Source organism: Nerophis ophidion, linkage group LG21, assembly GCF_033978795.1.
Source record: "Nerophis ophidion isolate RoL-2023_Sa linkage group LG21, RoL_Noph_v1.0, whole genome shotgun sequence".
Classification (NCBI taxonomy): domain Eukaryota; kingdom Metazoa; phylum Chordata; class Actinopteri; order Syngnathiformes; family Syngnathidae; genus Nerophis; species Nerophis ophidion.
Genome location: NC_084631.1, coordinates 5,898,989 through 5,917,511, shown reverse-complemented (window position 1 = coordinate 5,917,511; position 18,523 = coordinate 5,898,989). Strand labels below are relative to the sequence as shown.

The 18,523-nt window shown below is 45.1% G+C and overlaps 1 protein-coding gene across 2 annotated transcripts in view; it reads left to right on the top strand.

The window, feature by feature from the left end:
• The first annotated feature begins 8,572 nt into the window (after positions 1-8,572).
• Positions 8,573-18,523, top strand: part of rusc1 (RUN and SH3 domain containing 1) — a 65,234-nt gene continuing 55,283 nt past the window's right edge. For both annotated transcript variants that reach the window (XM_061881676.1, XM_061881675.1), the window contains exon 1: positions 8,573-8,702. The gene's annotated coding sequence lies outside the window, so the exon portion shown is untranslated. The remainder of the gene's footprint in view (positions 8,703-18,523) is intronic.

Sequence of the window (18,523 nt, the reverse complement as noted above, 5' to 3'; positions counted from 1 at the left end):
TTCGAGCAGCAGTGTACAGAGTTGAGATCAATTTAAATAAAAGTAAATAATGGGGGTTTAAATGGAAACAAAATAGAGAAATATTACAATAAGAATAAAAACTAAAAAGCAACAATGGGAATAAAAATATAACAATAAAACAAGACAAAGTGGGCAGTAGTGACCATGTTATGAAAACGTATTGCACTGCATAGACTGCAAGGACAAGATATTTAATGTTCGAAACGGAGAAACTTCATTTTTTTTTTTTTGCGCTTCTGCCGTTGTGTCCTTGGGCAAGACACTTTACCCACCTGCTCATCATTTATTTGTATTCCTTTCATGAAAATGCATATTTACAAACCACGTACAATTGACACTTTCAATGTTTTTTTTTGTTTCTTATACATTTCCATGATCAGAAGGAGCAGATGGAAGAATAATATTCTTATATTTATCCCGGTAACAGTTTGAGATGCCACCTCAGTAGGAGCATTTAAGTCTCACCTTAAAACTCATTTGTATACTCTAGCCTTTAAATAGACTCCCTTTTTAGACCAGTTGATCTGCCGTTTCTTTTCTTTTTCTTCCATGTCCCACTCTCCCTTGTGGAGGGGGTCCGGTCCGATCCGGTGGCTATGTACTGCTCGCCTGTGTATCGGCTGGGGACATCTCTGCGCTGCTGATCCGCCTCCGCTTGGGATGGTTTCCTGCTGGCTCCGCTGTGAACGGGACTCTCGCTGCTGTGTTGGATCCGCTTTGGACTGGACTCTCGCGACTGTGTTGGATCCATTATGGATTGAACTTTCACAGTATCATGTTGGACCCGCTCGACATCCATTGCTTTCCTCCTCTCTAAGGTTCTCATAGTCATCATTGTCACAGACGTCCCACTGGGTGTGAGTTTTCCTTGCCCTTATGTGGGCCTACCGAGGATGTCGTAGTGGTTTGTGCAGCCCTTTGAGACACTAGTGATTTAGGGCTATATAAGTAAACATTGATTGATTGATTGATTGATTGATTAAAAATGATCCCCCATTGCCACCCAAACTGGTTTAAAAATGTGACTTCGATATTGGGTTTCACAAGGTAAAGGCGCTTTGAGTCACTAGAGAAAAGCGCTATATAAATAGAATTCACTTCACTTTTGCAATATTATATTAGACCCGCTCGACATCCATTGCTTTCGGGGTTGCCCACATATGCGGTCCTCTCCAAGGTTTCTCATAGTCATCGTCACCGATGTCCCACTGGGGTGGGTTTTTCCTTGCCCTTATGTGGGCTCTGTCCCGTGGATGTCGTTGTGGCTTGTGCAGCCCTTTGAGACACTTGCGATTTAGGGCTGTATAAATAAACATTGGTTGAGCTTTACTATGGAACAGAGCAGTCAAGCGAACATGGTTCCCTACCACATGTCAACCGGCAGGTTTTGGTGAGACAATTGTGGTAATAAGTCGGCTCTTACCGTAGACATGAGCGGAGCTTGTGTCGTTCCTCCTGCAGCTGTGACTATCTTGGCTCCTCCAGGGCTTCCATCAGAGACACTGGCGGTCACCACACCCCTCCGACTTTCAGGTATGACTATATAAACTCACTAAAACACTAGTAACACAATAAGCAGATAAGGGATTTTCCAGAATTATCTTAGAAAATCTGAATCGCTCCAGCTGCCGTCATCTTTTTTTTTTTTTTTTTTTTTTAGTCCTTCACTCTCACTTTCCTCATCCACGAATCTTTCATCCTCGCTCAAATTAATGGGGAAATTGTCGCTTTCTCGGTCTGAATCGCTCTCGCTGCTGGTGGTCATGATTGTAAACAATGTTCAGGTGTGAGGAGCTACACAACCCATGATGTCACACGCACATCGTCTGCTACTTCTGGTACAGGCAAGGCTTTTTTTAAATATGACGGTGAAGCTTTAATATGGAACAGAGCAGTCAAGCGAACATGATTCACTACCACATGTCAACCGGCAGGTTTCGGTGAGAAAATTGTGGTAATAAGTTGGCTCTTACCGTAGACATGAGCGGAGCTTGTGTCGTTCCTCCCGCAGCTGTCAAAGAGGCAGCTGCGACTCTCTTTGCTCCTCCAGGGCTTCCATCAGAGACACTGGCGGTCACCACACCCCTCCGACTTTCAGGTATGACTATATAATCTCACTAAAACACTAGTAACACGATAAGTAGATAAGGGATTTTCCAGAATTATCCTAGCAAATCTGAATCGCTCCCACTGCCTCTGTCTTTTTTTTTTTTTTTTTTAAGTCCTTCACTCTCACTTTCCTCATCCACGAACCTTTCATCCTTGTTCAAATTAATGGGGAAATTGTCGCTTTCTCGGTCCGAATCGCGCTTGCTGCTGGTGGCCATGATTGTAAAAAATGTTCAGATGTGAGGAGCTCCACAACCCGTGATGTCATGCGCACATTATCTGCTACTTCTGGTACGGGCAAGGCTTTTTTAAAGATGACGGTGAAGCTTTAATATGGAACAGAGCAGTCAAGCGATCATGGTTCCCTACCACATGTCAACCGGCAGGTTTTGGTGAGAAAAATGTGGTAATAAGTCGGCTCTTACCTTAGACATGAGTGGAGCTTGTGTCGTTCCTCCTGCAGCTGTCAAAGAGGCAGCTGCGACTCTCTTGGCTCCTCCAGGGCTTCCCTCAGAGACACTGGCGGTCACCACACCCCTCCGACTTTCAGGTATGATTATATAAACTCACTAAAACACTAGTAACACAATAAGCAGATAAGAGATTTTCCAGAATTATCTTAGTAAATCTGAATAACTCCCACTGCCCTCGTCTTTTTTTTTTCTTTTTTCTAGTCCTTCACTCTCACTTTCCTCATCCACGAATCTTTCATCCTCGCTCAAATTAATGGGGAAATTGTCGCTTTCTCGGTCGGAATCGCTCTCGCTGCTGGTGGCCATGATTGTAAACAATGTTCAGGTGTGAGGAGCTCCACAACCCGTGACGTCACGCGCACATCGTCTGCTACTTCTGGTACAGGCAAGGCTTTTTTAAAGATGACTGTGAAGCTTTAATATAGAACAAAGCAGTCAAGCGATCATGGTTCCCGACCTCATGTCAACCGGCAGGTTTTGGTGAGAAAATTGTGGTAATAAGTCGGCTCTTACCGTAGACATGAGCGGAGCTTGTGTCGTTCCTCCTGCAGCTGTCAAAGAGGCAGCTGCGACTCTCTTGGCTCCTCCGTGGCTTCCCTCAGAGACACTGGCGGTCACCACACCCCTCCGACTTTCAGGTATTACTATATAATCTCACTAAAACACTAGTAACACAATACGCAGATAAGGGATTTTCCAGAATGATCCTACTAAATGTGTCTAATAACATCTGAATCGCTCCCACTGCCCTTGTCTTTTTTTTGTTTTCTTCTAGTCCTTCACTCTCACTTTCCTCATCCACGAATCTTTCATCCTCGCTCAAATTAATGGGGAAATTGTCGCTTTCTCGGTCCGAATCGCGCTTGCTGCTGCTGGCCATGATTGTAAAAAATGTTCAGGTCTGAGGAGCTCTACAACCAGTGACGTCACGCGCACATCGTCTGCTACTTCCGGTACAGGCAAGGCTTTTTTAAATATGACGGTGAAGCTTTAATATGGAACAAAGCAGTCAAGCGATCATGGTTCCCGACCTCACGTCAACCGGCAGGTTTTGGTGACAAAATTGTGGTAATAAGTCTGCTCTTACCGTAGACATGAGCGGAGCTCGTGTCGTTCTTCCTGCAGCTGTCAAAAAGGCAGCTGCGACTCTCTTGGCTCCTTCGTGGCTTCCCTCAGAGACACTGGCGGTCACCACACCCCTACGACTTTCTGGTATGACTATATAAACTCACTAAAACACTAGTAACACAATAAGCAGATAAGGGATTTTCCAGAATTATCCTACTAAATGTGTCTAATAACATCTGAATTGCTCCCACTGCCCTCGTCTTTTTTTTGTTTTCTTCTAGTCCTTCACTCTCACTTTCCTCATCCACAAGAATTTCATCCTCGCTCAAATTAATGGGGAAATTGTCGCTTTCTCGGTCCGAATCGCGCTTGCTGCTGGTGGCCATGATTGTAAAAAATGTTCAGATGTGAGGAGCTCCACAACCCGTGACGTCACGCGCACATCGTCTGCTACTTCCGGTACAGGCAAGGCTTTTTTATTAGCGACCAAGCGTTGCGAACTTTATCGTGGATGTTCTCTACTAGATCCTTTCAGCAAAAATATGGCAATATTGCGAAATGATCAAGTATGACACATAGAATGGACCTGCTATCCCCGTTTAAATAAGAAAATCTAATTTCAGTAGGCCTTTAACTGATTTGAAAATGTGATGTGTGGGGGAAAAAAATATTACTTTTTTTAAAAGTTCGTCTATTAGGTACATTACGGTAATCCGGCAGTTTTTTTTTTTTTAATAATCGGAAACGCGGATGCCGAGCGGGGCTAAAAACAAAGCAGAAGGCTAATCCCCACAGAACACCACTTTCCTCCATCCCGAAGACGGATTTAGATGGAAAATGCGAGACTACTGGTCTGGGTAAGGAGTCAGTTAAATTAGAACAAGTTTTTTCTGCTTTGAGTGTTTCAGAGTTGGACATGTGTTTTACTGAGGTGGCTAACTATGATGCGTGCAGTTTATCAAAGCAACAAACAAACAATCGGAAAATCCCCGTTACTGAGGAGGCTAACCATGATGCGTGCAGTTTATCAAAGCAACAATCAAACAATCGGAAAATTCCTGTCGTATCAATTCCTAGATATGGTCGTAACTATACTAAATGCACTGGGCATAATAAACACAACATTATTAATATTGCTACTACGGATAATTTGATCAAAAACTCCCTAAAACAGCCCACTACCTATAATATAGGTTTTTTAAACATAAGATCATTGTCTCCTAAAACGTTGTTAGTTAATGATATCATCAGAGACAACAATCTTAACGTCATCGGTCTCAGTGAAACCTGGCTTAAACCAAACGACTTTTTTGCGCTAAATGAGGCATGTCCTCCTAACTTTACACATGCGCATATTGCCCGTCCGCTTAAAAGGGGTGGGGGGGTCGCACTAATATACAACAAAAACTTTAACCTTAGTCCTAACATAAATAATAAATATAAATCGTTTGAGGTGCTTACTATGAGGTCTGTCACACCGCTGCCTCTACACCTGGCTGTTATCTACCGCCCCCCAGGGCCCTATTCGGACTTTATTAATGAATTCTCAGAGTTCGTTGCTGATCTAGTGACACACGCCGATAATATAATCATAATGGGGGACTTTAATATCCATATGAATACCCCATCGGACCCACCGTGCGTAGCGCTCCAGACTGTAATTGATAGCTGTGGTCTCACACAAATAATAAATGAACCCACGCATCGCAACGGTAATACGATAGACCTAGTGCTTGTCAGGGGCATCACCGTTTCCAAAGTTACGATACTCCCGTATACTAAAGTATTGTCTGATCATTACCTTATAAAATTCGAGGTTCAGACGCATGTTCGTCAAACTAATAATAATAATAACTGCTATAGCAGCCGCAACATTAATACAGCCACAACGACAACTCTTGCTGACCTAATGCCCTCGGTAATGGCACCATTCCCAAAGTATGTGGGCTCTATTGATAACCTCACTAACAACTTTAACGACGCCCTGCGCGAAACCATTGATAACATAGCACCGCTAAAGTTAAAAAAGGCTCCAAAAAAGCGCACCCCGTGGTTTACAGAAGAAACTAGAGCTCAGAAATTATTATGTAGAAAGCTGGAACGCAAATGGCGCACGACTAAACTTGAGGTTCACCATCAAGCATTTAGTGATGGTTTAATAACTTATAAACACATACTTACCTTAGCTAAAGCTAAATATTACTCAAATCTCATCCACCGTAATAAAAACGATCCTAAATTTTTGTTTAGTACGGTAGCATCGCTAACCCAACAAGGGACTCCTTCCAGTAGCTCCACCCACTCAGCTGATGACTTTATGCAATTCTTTAGTAAGAAAATTGAAGTCATTAGAAAGGAGATTAAAGACAATGCGTCCCAGCTACAACGGGGTTCTATTAACACTGACACGATTGTATATACGGCGGATACTGCCCTCCAAAATAGTTTCTCTCGTTTTGAGGAAATAACATTAGAGGAATTGTTACAACGTGTAAATGGAATAAAACAGACAACATGTTTACTTGACCCTCTTCCTGGGAAACTGATCAAGGAGCTCTTTGTATTATTAGGTCCATCAGTGCTAAATATTATAAACTTATCACTCTCCTCGGGCACTGTTCCCCTAGCATTCAAAAAAGCGGTTATTCATCCTCTTCTTAAAAGACCTAACCTCGATCCTGACCTCATGGTAAATTACCGACCGGTGTCTCACCTTCCCTTTATTTCAAAAATCCTTGAAAAAATTGTTGCGGAGCAGTTAAATGAACACTTAGCGTCTAACAAGCTATGTGAAACCTTTCAATCCGGTTTCAGGGCAAATCACTCCACGGAGACAGCCCTCGCAAAAATGACTAATGATCTATTGCTAACGATGGATTCTGATGCGTCATCTATGTTGCTGCTCCTCGATCTTAGCGCTGCTTTCGATACAGTCGATCATAATATTTTATTAGAACGTATCAAAACACGAATTGGTATGTCAGACTTAGCCCTGTCTTGGTTTAACTCTTATCTTACTGATAGGATGCAGTGTGTCTCCCATAACAATGTGACCTCGGACTACGTTAAGGTAACGTGTGGAGTTCCCCAGGGTTCGGTCCTTGGCCCTGCACTCTTCAGCATCTACATGCTGCCGCTAGGTGACATCATACGCAAATACGGTATTAGCTTTCACTGTTATGCTGATGACACCCAACTCTACATGCCCCTAAAGCTGACCAACACGCCGGACTGTAGTCAGCTGGAGGCGTGTCTTAATGAAATTAAACAATGGATGTCCGCTAACTTTTTGCAACTCAACGCCAAAAAAACGGAAATGCTGATTATCGGTCCTGCTAGACACCGAACTCTATTTAATAATACAACTCTAACATTTGACAACCAAACAATTAAACAAGGCGACACGGTAAAGAATCTGGGTATTATCTTCGACCCAACTCTCTCCTTTGAGGCACACATTAAAAGCGTTACTAAAACGGCCTTCTTTCATCTCCGTAATATCGCTAAAATTCGCTCCATTCTGTCCACTAAAGATGCTGAGATCATTATCCATGCGTTTGTTACGTCTCGCCTCGACTACTGTAACGTATTATTTTCGGGTCTCCCCATGTCTAGCATTAAAAGATTACAGTTGGTACAAAATGCGGCTGCTAGACTTTTGACAAGAACAAGAAAGTTTGATCACATTACGCCTGTACTGGCTCACCTGCACTGGCTTCCTGTGCACTTAAGATGTGACTTTAAGGTTTTACTACTTACGTATAAAATACTACACGGTCTAGCTCCATCTTATCTTGTCGATTGTATTGTACCATATGTCCCGGCAAGAAATCTGCGTTCAAAGGACTCCGGCTTATTAGTGATTCCCAAAGCCCAAAAAAAGTCTGCGGGCTATAGAGCATTTTCCGTTCGGGCTCCAGTACTCTGGAATGCCCTCCCGGTAACAGTTCGCGATGCCACCTCAGTAGAAGCATTTAAGTCTCACCTTAAAACTCATTTGTATACTCTAGCCTTTAAATAGACTCCCTTTTTAGACCAGTTGATCTGCCGTTTCTTTTCTTTTTCTTCTATGTCCCACTCTCCCGTGTGGAGGGGGTCCGGTCCGATCCGGTGGCCATGTACTGCTCGCCTGTGTATCGGCTGGGGACATCTCTGCGCTGCTGGTCCGCCTACGCTTGGGATGGTTTCCTGCTGGCTCCGCTGTGAACGGGACTCTCGCTGCTGTGTCTTGGATCCTCTTTGGACTGGACTCTCGCGACTGTGTTGGATCCATTGTGGATTGAACTTTCACAGTATCATGTTAGATCCGCTCGACATCCATTGCTTTCCTCCTCTCCAAGGTTCTCATAGTCATCATTGTCACCGACGTCCCAATGGGTGTGAGTTTTCCTTGCCCTTATGTGGGCCTACCGAGGATGTCGTGGTGGTTTGTGCAGCCCTTTGAGACACTAGTGATTTAGGGCTATATAAGCAAACATTGATTGATTGATTGAATAAAAAAGGAAAAAGTTTTTTTTTTTTTTTTTTTTAAAGGTTTATTTATAAATTTCAACAATTACAAACAGTAAGCCAAACAACAATATACAACATTATAAAACATTATGAAAACAGTACAAAACAGCGCCAGGGGGTTGTAAGTTCAAAATAATAAAAAAAAGAATACAAACATATATATATAAATAATAACAAAATGCAAAGCCGTAGGCTTATCCAGATTCATCAAACAACTTAAATTTGGAACACAGCATCATCGTTTTCACAGCTTAAAAAAGGAAAAAGTAGGACTTGAATGAGATGTGTTGATGACGTCAGCGATGACGTGGCGTCTCCGCGCCCCCTTGCAGCGACGGACACGTGACCCCCCTCCCCCTCCTGCTCCTCCTCCTTTTTTCCCGGTTCGTCACAACTCGGCTCTCGTTCGGCGGCGCTCGGGAGATGCTGGCGACGGCGGCGTTCACGTCCGGGGAGAGAGGCACCGTGACGCGGACTCGGCGACGACGAGATGGCGCGCTCCTTCCCGCACCTACAAACGTGAGTCCGGTACTTTTATTATCATGTTTTTTAAAAAAAATGCCTTGTGTAGGTCTTTAAAATACCCGGATGCTGGTCGCTTGTGTCCATCCACCGTCTGGCGCCAATCCCAATTGGCCTACTTCCTTAAATGGCCACCTTTTTTTTTTTACATCCATTATGCTTTGAACTGACGTTATTTACGAGTATAATGGCCGGCAAAAAACGGACCGGCCTTCCTATCAGGTCGATGCGGGTATGGTACCCCTCGTCCCCTTCCTCATCCTCATCCTCATCGTCCTCCCATCTTCCCCTCCCAGTCTCCATCACATAGGATCGATACATGCAAGCTGATCACTGTAGATATATGACATCATTCACAAAAAGCTTGGCTTGTCAAAGTCATAGAAAAGGGGGGTGAAAAAAGCCAAAGAAAAAGATGATTGATATCCTGGAGCTGTGAAGGGCAAGCACAGTGCAGGAATGAGCAATAGCGTTTTGTCATGCGGCCTCGCTTCTCCGATTATTCCTGCTCCACTTCTCCCTTTTTTTTTTTAAGCATGCCGGAAGCATGGTGAGGGGGATGCATGCACAGACGGAGACAGGCTGGCAGCTGTAAAGTCAGGAACAGATGACGATGATTAATCGCGTTGATAAGAATTGTTTAAAGGGACTTCAACACTACTGGGTGTCCAAAGTGCGGCCCGCTTTCCTGCATATTCTAAAATATAATGCAACACGGCTAAAACAAAACTGTCCTTCCATCCATCTTCTTCCGCTTAGCCGAGGTCGGGTCGCGGGGGCAGCAGCCTAAGCAGGGAAGCCCAGACTTCCCTCTCCCCAGCCACTTCGTCTAGCTCAATGGTTCCCAAACTTTTGCAGGCTGGCGCCCCCTTGGCACCTCTTTCTTTCTCACACTTAATATTAATGGGATGGATGTGCTCGGTGCAGGGACATAAACTTCTCAACATCAGGCTGGAACTCACTAAGAATAAGTCGTAGATCCCCGCGGTCTGTAATTTTCAGTCGGTTTCTTTGCTTGAAAAGAAGCAAGGCGACTGCACTGAAGCCCCGTTCTACTAAATATGATGTTGGGAAGGCAATAAAGTACATCTTGACCTTGTTCCACAGCACTTGATAGCAGTCAGAGATTTTTTTTTGGAACCAAAAATCTTGATATGACTTTTTGAACTTTGGCCTTAGCTCAATGTCGTTTTGAATTGAAATCAGTTCTTCCTCTGCCACTCCAGTTTCTTCACTGTCGACATTTAGGAATGGATTGATCACCCATCCATCCATCCATCCATCCATCATCTTCCGCTTATCCGAGGTCGGGTCGCGGGGGCAACAGCCTAAGCAGGGAAACCCAGACTTCCCTCTCCCCAGCCACTTCGTCTAGCTCTTCCCGGGGGATCCCGAGGCGTTCCCAGGCCAGCCGGGAGACATAGTCTTCCCAACGTGTCCTGGGTCTTCCCCGTGGCCTCCTACCGGTTGGACGTGCCCTAAACACCTCCCTAGGGAGGCGTTCCGGGTGGCATCCTGACCAGATGCCCGAACCACCTCATCTGGCTCCTCTCCATGTGAAGGAGCAGCGGCTTTACTTTGAGTTCCTCCCGGATGGCAGAGCTTCTCACCCTATCTCTAAGGGAGAGACCCAAACTCATTTGGGCCGCTTGTACCCGTGATCTTATCCTTTCGGTCATGACCCAAAGCTCATGACCATAGGTGAGGATGGGAACGTAGATCGACCGGTAAATTGAGAGCTTTGCCTTCCGGCTCAGCTCCTTCTTCACCACAACGGATCGGTACAACGTCCGCATTACTGAAGACGCCGCACCGATCCGCCTGTCGATCTCACGATCCACTCTTCCCTCACTCGTGAACAAGACTCCTAGGTACTTGAACTCCTCCACTTGGGGCAGGGTCTCCTCCCCAACCCGGAGATGGCATTCCACCCTTTGCCGGGCGAGAACCATGGACTCGGACTTGGAGGTGCTGATTCTCATTCCGGTCGCTTCACACTCGGCTGCGAACCGATCCAGCGAGAGCTGAAGATCCCGGTCAGATGAAGCCATCAGGACCACATCATCTGCAAAAAGCAGAGACCTAATCCTGCGGTTACCAAACCGGAACCCCTCAACGCCTTGACTGCGCCTAGAAATTCTGTCCATAAAAGTTATGAACAGAATGGGTGACAAAGGACAGCCTTGGCGGAGTCCAACCCTCACTGGAAATGTGTTCGACTTACTGCCGTCAATGCGGACCAAGTTCTGGCACTGATCATACAGGGAGCGGACCGCCACAATAAGACAGTCCGATACCCCATACTCTCTGAGCACTCCCCACAGGACTTCCCGAGGGACACGGTCGAATGCCTTCTCCAAGTCCACAAAGCACATGTAGACTGGTTGGGCAAACTCCCATGCACCCTCAAGAACCCTGCCGAGAGTATAGAGCTGGTCCACAGTTCCACGACCAGGACGAAAACCACACTGTTCCTCCTGAATCCGAGGTTCGACTATCCGACGAAGCCTCCTCTCCAGTACACCTGAATAAACCTTACCGGGATCACCCAGTCCGCGACAAATCCATATTTCAGATATTCCACACTATATTGCCGACACTTCTTTTTTTGTTTGCTGTACCAAAGGCCATACTTTATTCTGGAACAAAAAAATAAAAACCATGTAAAATACAGCATTTTATCACATTTCATAAATAGGCCTACTTAAAGACAAAAATGACAACATTCATTTTCTTCCATTTACTCACAGAAAATGGTGGCGGTCGTGATCTAAGGCACGCCACCCTCGCCACACACACAATGACACACACACACACACACACACACACACATGCACACACAGGTACAAAGTCATATACATTCGTAACAATATATATCAGTGAATGCACCACCCTAACCAGCTCAACACAACACAACACGGCGAGTCCCCAATTTCATGTTGACTTAAACTCAAGATGATGTTGACCGCCAGAATGCGTTTTTTATTATAATATAAAATTCTGAACATTACAAGCTTGAAATTACAAACCTGAGCTTTTGCTTTTGTAGTCTACGCTGTCGGATCTGACTGGGCCAGAGCGGCGTGTGGTAACCGGACCCTGATGCGTCGTCCACGGACTCGTCCTGCTGCACGTGTTGTGTACAAATCGTCAAACAAACGTTCGAACTTCTGACTTCGACTTCGGACTGCCGCCCCCCTAACGCCCCCTTCTTCCTCACCGCCCCCCCAGATCTTTCCAGGGGCGGTACCGCCCACTTTGGGAACCACTGGTCTAGCTCTTCCCGGGGCGTTCCCCGGCCAGCCGGGAGACATAGTCTTCCCAACTTGTCCTGGGTCTTCCCCGTGGCCTCCTACCGGTCGGACGGGCATCCTAACCAGATGCCCGAACCACCTTATCTGGCTCCTCTCGATGTGGAGGAGAAGTGGCTTTACTTTGAGCTCCCCCCCAGATGGCAGAGCTTCTCACCCTATCTCTAAGGGTGTCATGGTGTCTTTTCCTCCACATCGAGAGGAACGGATGAGGGGACAGGACTGCAGAGTTTGGAGGGACTGGAGGAGGTGCGGATGAGGGGACAGGGCTGCGGAGCTGGCACTGAGCGCTGGGACGGAGAGGCTTCGCGGTGTCTTGACTGGGTGAGCAGGTGTCGGACACCTCAGTCACCTTGGACCATGCGGACTGGACACTGGCTGGAAGTGGAGTCGGCTGTCTTGGTTGCTTTGTTGGGTCTGCTCCTGTGTCTGGCGTGGAACACCGCAGAGGCCACCACAGTGGATATGTTTCTTTTACTTTTTATTCATAGCTGTATGTAGAAGTGTCTGCTTGTATCTGCTGCTTTAATGTCTTTAATGTCCTCTGTGTTCTTTGATGTTTGATGTTTCCCTCTTACACACATGGAAGAGGGATGTGTACCATGGCTATTAGTTGTTTTTTTTTTGTTTTTTTTTTCCCTTGGCCTCAGTCTGCACCGCCTCTCCAGGGCCCAGGCTGAGACTGATTTTTTAATTTTATTTTAATCTTCTATTTTTTTCTCCCATTCCCCCCACCCCCCTCTCTTTGTTTACCTGTATATCATCTTTTTTGTAAGGGGCGCTGGAAGCCAGCAGACCCGTCAGCGATCCTGTTCTGTCTCCCTGTAATGTTTGTCTAAACTTGAATGGGATTGTGCTGAAAATTGTAATTTTCCTGAAGGAACTCTCCTGACGGAATAAATAAAGTACTATCTAATCTATCTAATGGTCCACATTTTGGACCATGTCATGTTCTGTTTTATCGTCACCCTGTTGTGTTATTTGACGTCCTTAGTCACCGGTGGCGCTTCCTGGTTTTGTTCCGTTGTCATAGTTACCCATTTTGTGTCACCTGTCTGTTGTTTGTCGTCACGCACCTGATTTGTTGATCATGTCCTCTATTTAAGACCGCCTTTGTTTTACATTCGTTCTTGGACTCTTGTTTGCTTCACGCAACAGTTGACGTCGCTCTTTCCAGCTTTGTGGTAACTACCTTTTTCGTACTCGATTAGCTTCCATGCTATTTTGTTTTGTTTGTCCCTAGCTTCACGGTGGCAGAGGGGTTAGTGGGTCTGCCTCACAATACGAAGGTCCTGCAGTCCTGGGTTCAAATCCAGGCTCGGGATCTTTCTGTGTGGAGTTTGCATGTTCTCCCCGTGAATGCGTGGGTTCCCTCCGGGTACTCCGGCTTCCTCCCACTTCCAAAGACATGCACCTGGGGATAGGTTGATTGGCAACACTAAATTGGCCCTAGTGTGTGAATGTTGTCTGTCTATCTGTGTTGGCCCTGCGATGAGGTGGCGACTTGTCCAGGGTGTACCCCGCCTTCCGCCCGATTGTAGCTGAGATAGGCGCCAGCGACCCCAAAAGGGAATAAGCGGTAGAAAATGGAATGGAAAATGGTCCCTAGCTTACATGCTAGCACATTCCGTTCCCTTTGTTCTCTCTAGCTCATGTGCTAGTTCTGTTGGTTTTGGTTAGTGCCTTTTGTGCAAGTGTCTTTGTTTTTAGTTTGTTTTATAGTATAAATAAATTATTGTTCCTACCTTCACGCTGTGTTCCATCTTCGCTGCACCCACGGTAGAACGCAAACACGATGCCACCAGCTAAGGAAGAGCGCCACCACCCGACGGAGGAAACTGATTTCGGCCGCTTGTACCCGTGATCTTGTCCTTTCGGTCATAACCCAAAGCTCATGACCATAGGTGAGGATGGGAACGTAAATTGAGAGCTTCGCCTTCCGGCTCAGCTCCTTCTTCACCTCAACGGATCGATACGGCGTCCGCATTACTGAAGACGCCGCACCGATCCACTCTTCCCTCACTCGTGAACAAGACTCCGAGGTACTTGAACTCCTCCACTTGGGGCAGGGTCTCCTCCCCAACCAGGAGATGGCACTCCACCCTTTTCCGGGCGAGAACCATGGACTCGGACTTGGAGGTGCTGATTCCCATCCCAGTTGCTTCACACTCAGCTGCGAACCGATCCAGTGAGAGCTGAATATCCTGGCCAGATGAAGCCATCAGGACCACATCATCTGCAAAAAAGCAGAGACCTAATCCTGCGGTCACCAAACCGGATCCTCTCAACGCCGAGACTGCGCCTAGAAATTCTGTCCATAAAATTTATGAACAGAATCGGTGACAAAGGGCAGCCTTGGCGGAGTCCAACCCTCACTGGAAATGTGTCCGACTTACTGCCGGCAATGCGGACCAAGCTCCACAATCAGACAGTCCGATACCCCATACTCTCTGAGCACTCCCCACAGTCCACACTCCAAGTCCACAAAGCACATGTAGACTGGTTGGGTAAGATCCTCATTCTTAAAAAAAAAATCCATCCATCCATCCATTTTCTACCGCTTATTCCCTTTCGGGGTCGCGGGGGGCGCTGGCGCCTATCTCAGCTACAATCGGGCAGAAGGCGGGGTACACCCTGGACAAGTCGCCACCTCATCACAGGGCCAACACAGATAGACAGACAACATTCACACACTAGGGCCAATTTAGTGTTGCCAATCAACCTATCCCCAGGTGCATGTCTTTGGAAGTGGGAGGGGCCTATCCCCAGGTGCATGTCTTTGGAAGTGGGAGGAAGCCGGAGTACCCGGAGGGAACCCACGCATTCGCGGGGAGAACATGCAAACTCCACACAGAAATATCCCGAGCCTGGATTTGAACCCAGGACTAAAAAAAATGTTTTTTAAAAATGGCGCCCACAAACCAAAATGGTTCACATAAAACCAGACGGTGCTGTGTTATGTCACCTCAGTCACTTGACAATCATGCCAAACTACCTCTAGGTCAGTCTTTTTCAGCCTTTTTTGAGCCGAGTCAAAAAAATTAAACTCAGTAGCCGATATTGACAGTAAAAAGTCGTTCTTGCAATTGTCGGATATGACTTTAAACCATTACACTTTCCATCATTGTTACTGAGCTACTGTGTTGAACAATTTCCCTTGTGGATCGTTAAAGTTTGTCTTAAGTCTGAGTCTAACCAAGTATGCATCACTATGGCTCTTGTCTCAAAGTAGGTGTAAGGTCACCACCTGTCACATCAACTTATTTGGAGTTTTTTGCTGTGTTCCTGTGCGTCGGGTTTTAGTTTTTGTCTTGCGCTCTTATTTCGGTGGCTTGTCCTGTAGCAGTTTCATGTGTTCCTTTTGAGCGCTGTCCCTCGCACCTGCTTTGTTTTACAAATCAAGACTATGTAAGTTGTTGTTGTTGTACTTTGTGGACGCCGTCTCAGCTCGAACACGCTGTAAGTTTTTGCTGTCGTCCAGCATTCTGTTTTTGTTTACGTTTCAGCCAGTTCCGTTCTTGTCTCGTTTTGCATAGCCTTCTCTAAGCTTGAATGCCTTTTCTTAGTGGCATTCCGCTTTATGTTTACTTTTGGTTTGATTGATTGATTGATTGAAACTTTTATTAGTAGATTGCACAGTACAGTACGTATTCCGTACAGTGGACCACTAAATGGTAACACCCCAATAAGTTTTTCAGCTAGTTTAAGTCGGGGTCCACTTAAATCAATTCATGGTTTAAGCCAGGGGTCGGGAACCTTTTTGGGTGAGATAGCCATGAAAGCCAAATGTTTCAAAATGTATTTCCGTAAGAGCCATATAACATTTTTCAACACTGAATACAACTAAATTTGTGCATTTTTAAGTATGACCAACATTTGTAGAGTATAATAAGTCTCTTATTCTTTTTAACAACATTGTTATTCTAAAAGTTAACCAATAATAAATATAATACTTCTTACCATTAATGCGACACGTTGAACAGGTGCGGTAGAAAACGGATGGCTGGATTAAAATGCATGAGAATGTTTTATAATTTGAACGTTATTTTTGAAACTGTGATTACCAGCGGAATTATTCATTACTTATCGTGTTAAGCAATGTCAGCTAAGAGATAAATCTAGAGCCATAGGTTCCCTACCCCTGGTTTAAGCATTAGACACCTTTTTTACCTGCACCCTGCCTTCCGCTGTTTCCCACATCTACAAAGCAATTAGCTACCGACTGCCACCTACTGATATGGAAGAGTATCACACGGTTACTCGGCTTAGCTCGGTTAGGAGAGTGGCCGTGCTAGCAACCTGAGGGTTCCAGGTTCGATTCCCGCTTCCGCCATCCTAGTCACTGCCGTTGTGTCCTTGGGCAAGACACTTTACACACCTGCTCCCAGTGCCACCCACACTGGTTTAAATGTAACTTGGATATTGGGTGTCACTTAGTAAAGCGCTTTGAGTCACTAGAGAAAAGCGCTATATAAATATAATTATCCGAGATCCAGATGCAGTCATCAAAAGAGCCACATCTGGCTCTAGAGCCATAGGTTTCCTACCCCTGGTTTAAGCATTAGATACCTTTTTACCTGCACGCTGCCTTTCGCTGTCGTCTGCATATTGTGATCACGACAACAAACCATGTTCCCGACATCTACAAAGCAATTAGCTACCAACTGCCACCTACTGATATGGAAGAGTATTACACGGTTACTCTGCCGAGCTCTAGACAGCAGCGACACTCAACAACGGCACAATATTTGTGGATTATTATTACTGGTTTGCAAAAAATGTTTATAACCAAATTAGGTAAAATTACATAATCTCAGACGGCACACAGTGGTTGAAAAACACTGCTCTAGGTAATTTTGCAATGTTCAATGCCAACAAAGCGAGTGACTCAAAAAAAGGCTCCGTGAGTTCAGCAAAACAGGCTTGTAGGGATGAAATAGCCTCTGTGTTTTTTCCTGACCTAACGTATATTCCGTTCTACCCCGGTATTGAGCAACGTATAATGGATAAAGCACAGTAACTTCGACTATATATATATTTATATATATGTATATGTATATGTAGGTGTGGGAAAAATCACAAGACTACTTCATCGCTACAGAACTGTTTCATGAGGGGTTCCCTCAATCATCAGGAGATTTTAATGGAAGCATTCACATACAATGGTTTATATAGGGCACAGAGTGGGTGGGTACAGGCAGGCGTAGGGTGTGGTGATTGCCTCATGTGTTACACCTAGGAGGTGTTTCCGTCTGTGGCGGCATGTTGAAATAATTTCACTGCGCTTGTTGAGGGATGACAGGTCTGGATGATATATAATAAATAGTTTCTCTTTTAAGCATAGGTTGCATCTTTTATTACCACTGTTGTAAGGTGTGCTGGATGCAAGAATTTGCCATGTTATTGAATATTCAACATTATTGTCTTTGAGGTTCCAAATGTGTTTGCTGAGTTCTGTAGAATTCCGCAAAGTCTGGTTTCTAAAGGAGGCGTTGTGATTATTCCATCTTGTTTTGAACGCTCCTTCGGTTAATCCTACGTACGTGTCGGATGTGTTAATGTCCTTGCGTATTACCTTTGCTTGGTAAACGACTGATGTCTGTAAGCACCCTCCGTTGAGAGGGCAATCAGGTTTCTTGCGACAGTTACATTCCTTATTGGTTTCAGAGTAGTTCAGTCTGGGGGTGTGCAGTCCTTTTGCAATTGCTTTGTTGTGGTTTGAAATGATTTGTTGTATGTTATTCATACAGCTGTAGCTCAATTTAATGTTGTTCTTGTTGAATATTTTTCTTAGGGTGTTGCCTTTGGGGAAGTGTTTGTCGATCAGAGTGAGGAACTTGCGGCCGATATTGGTTGAGACGTTTTTGCTGAATGGCGGATTGTACCAGATGATGTTGTTTCGTTTTCTGCTCTTTTTTGGTTGGTTTCCTGGGTTCATAGGTGAGGGTGAAGTTGTATCCGCTTTCATCAAGTGCTTTCTGGTACGGGGGGGTTGCTTGGTCGAATTCAGCTTTGCTAGATGACAGCATCGATAGCCTCAAGATATATATATATATATATATATATATATATATATATATATTCTCCGAGCGCAATGATGTCACATTATCAATGGGAAAATGCTTTTTTTTTTTTAAATACGATTTGCCTGACCGGCGAGGAGACACTGAGAGTAACAAGCAGTAGAAAATGGATTAGAAAGGACAGAATTTAAAAAGTAATAATACAAAATTAAAATTAAAATACCTTAAATTGGGACTTGGGCCGGCCCGCCTGCGTCCAAAATCCGGCCCGTGTGCCGTAGTTTGGGGACCACTGAGTTATGTAGTTGGCTCTGTATGTACTATCGGATCGATCGATCGATACTTAAATTTGTAGTATCGGCCACTTCGTCTACTGAGTAGTTTTTTGGGGGGGTTTTCATCCCGGTTATGCTTCCCAAAAACTGCTGTAAAAATTAAAATGTTCTACTTAAAACTTTTTAAACACTGATTCTGCCTATCAAGT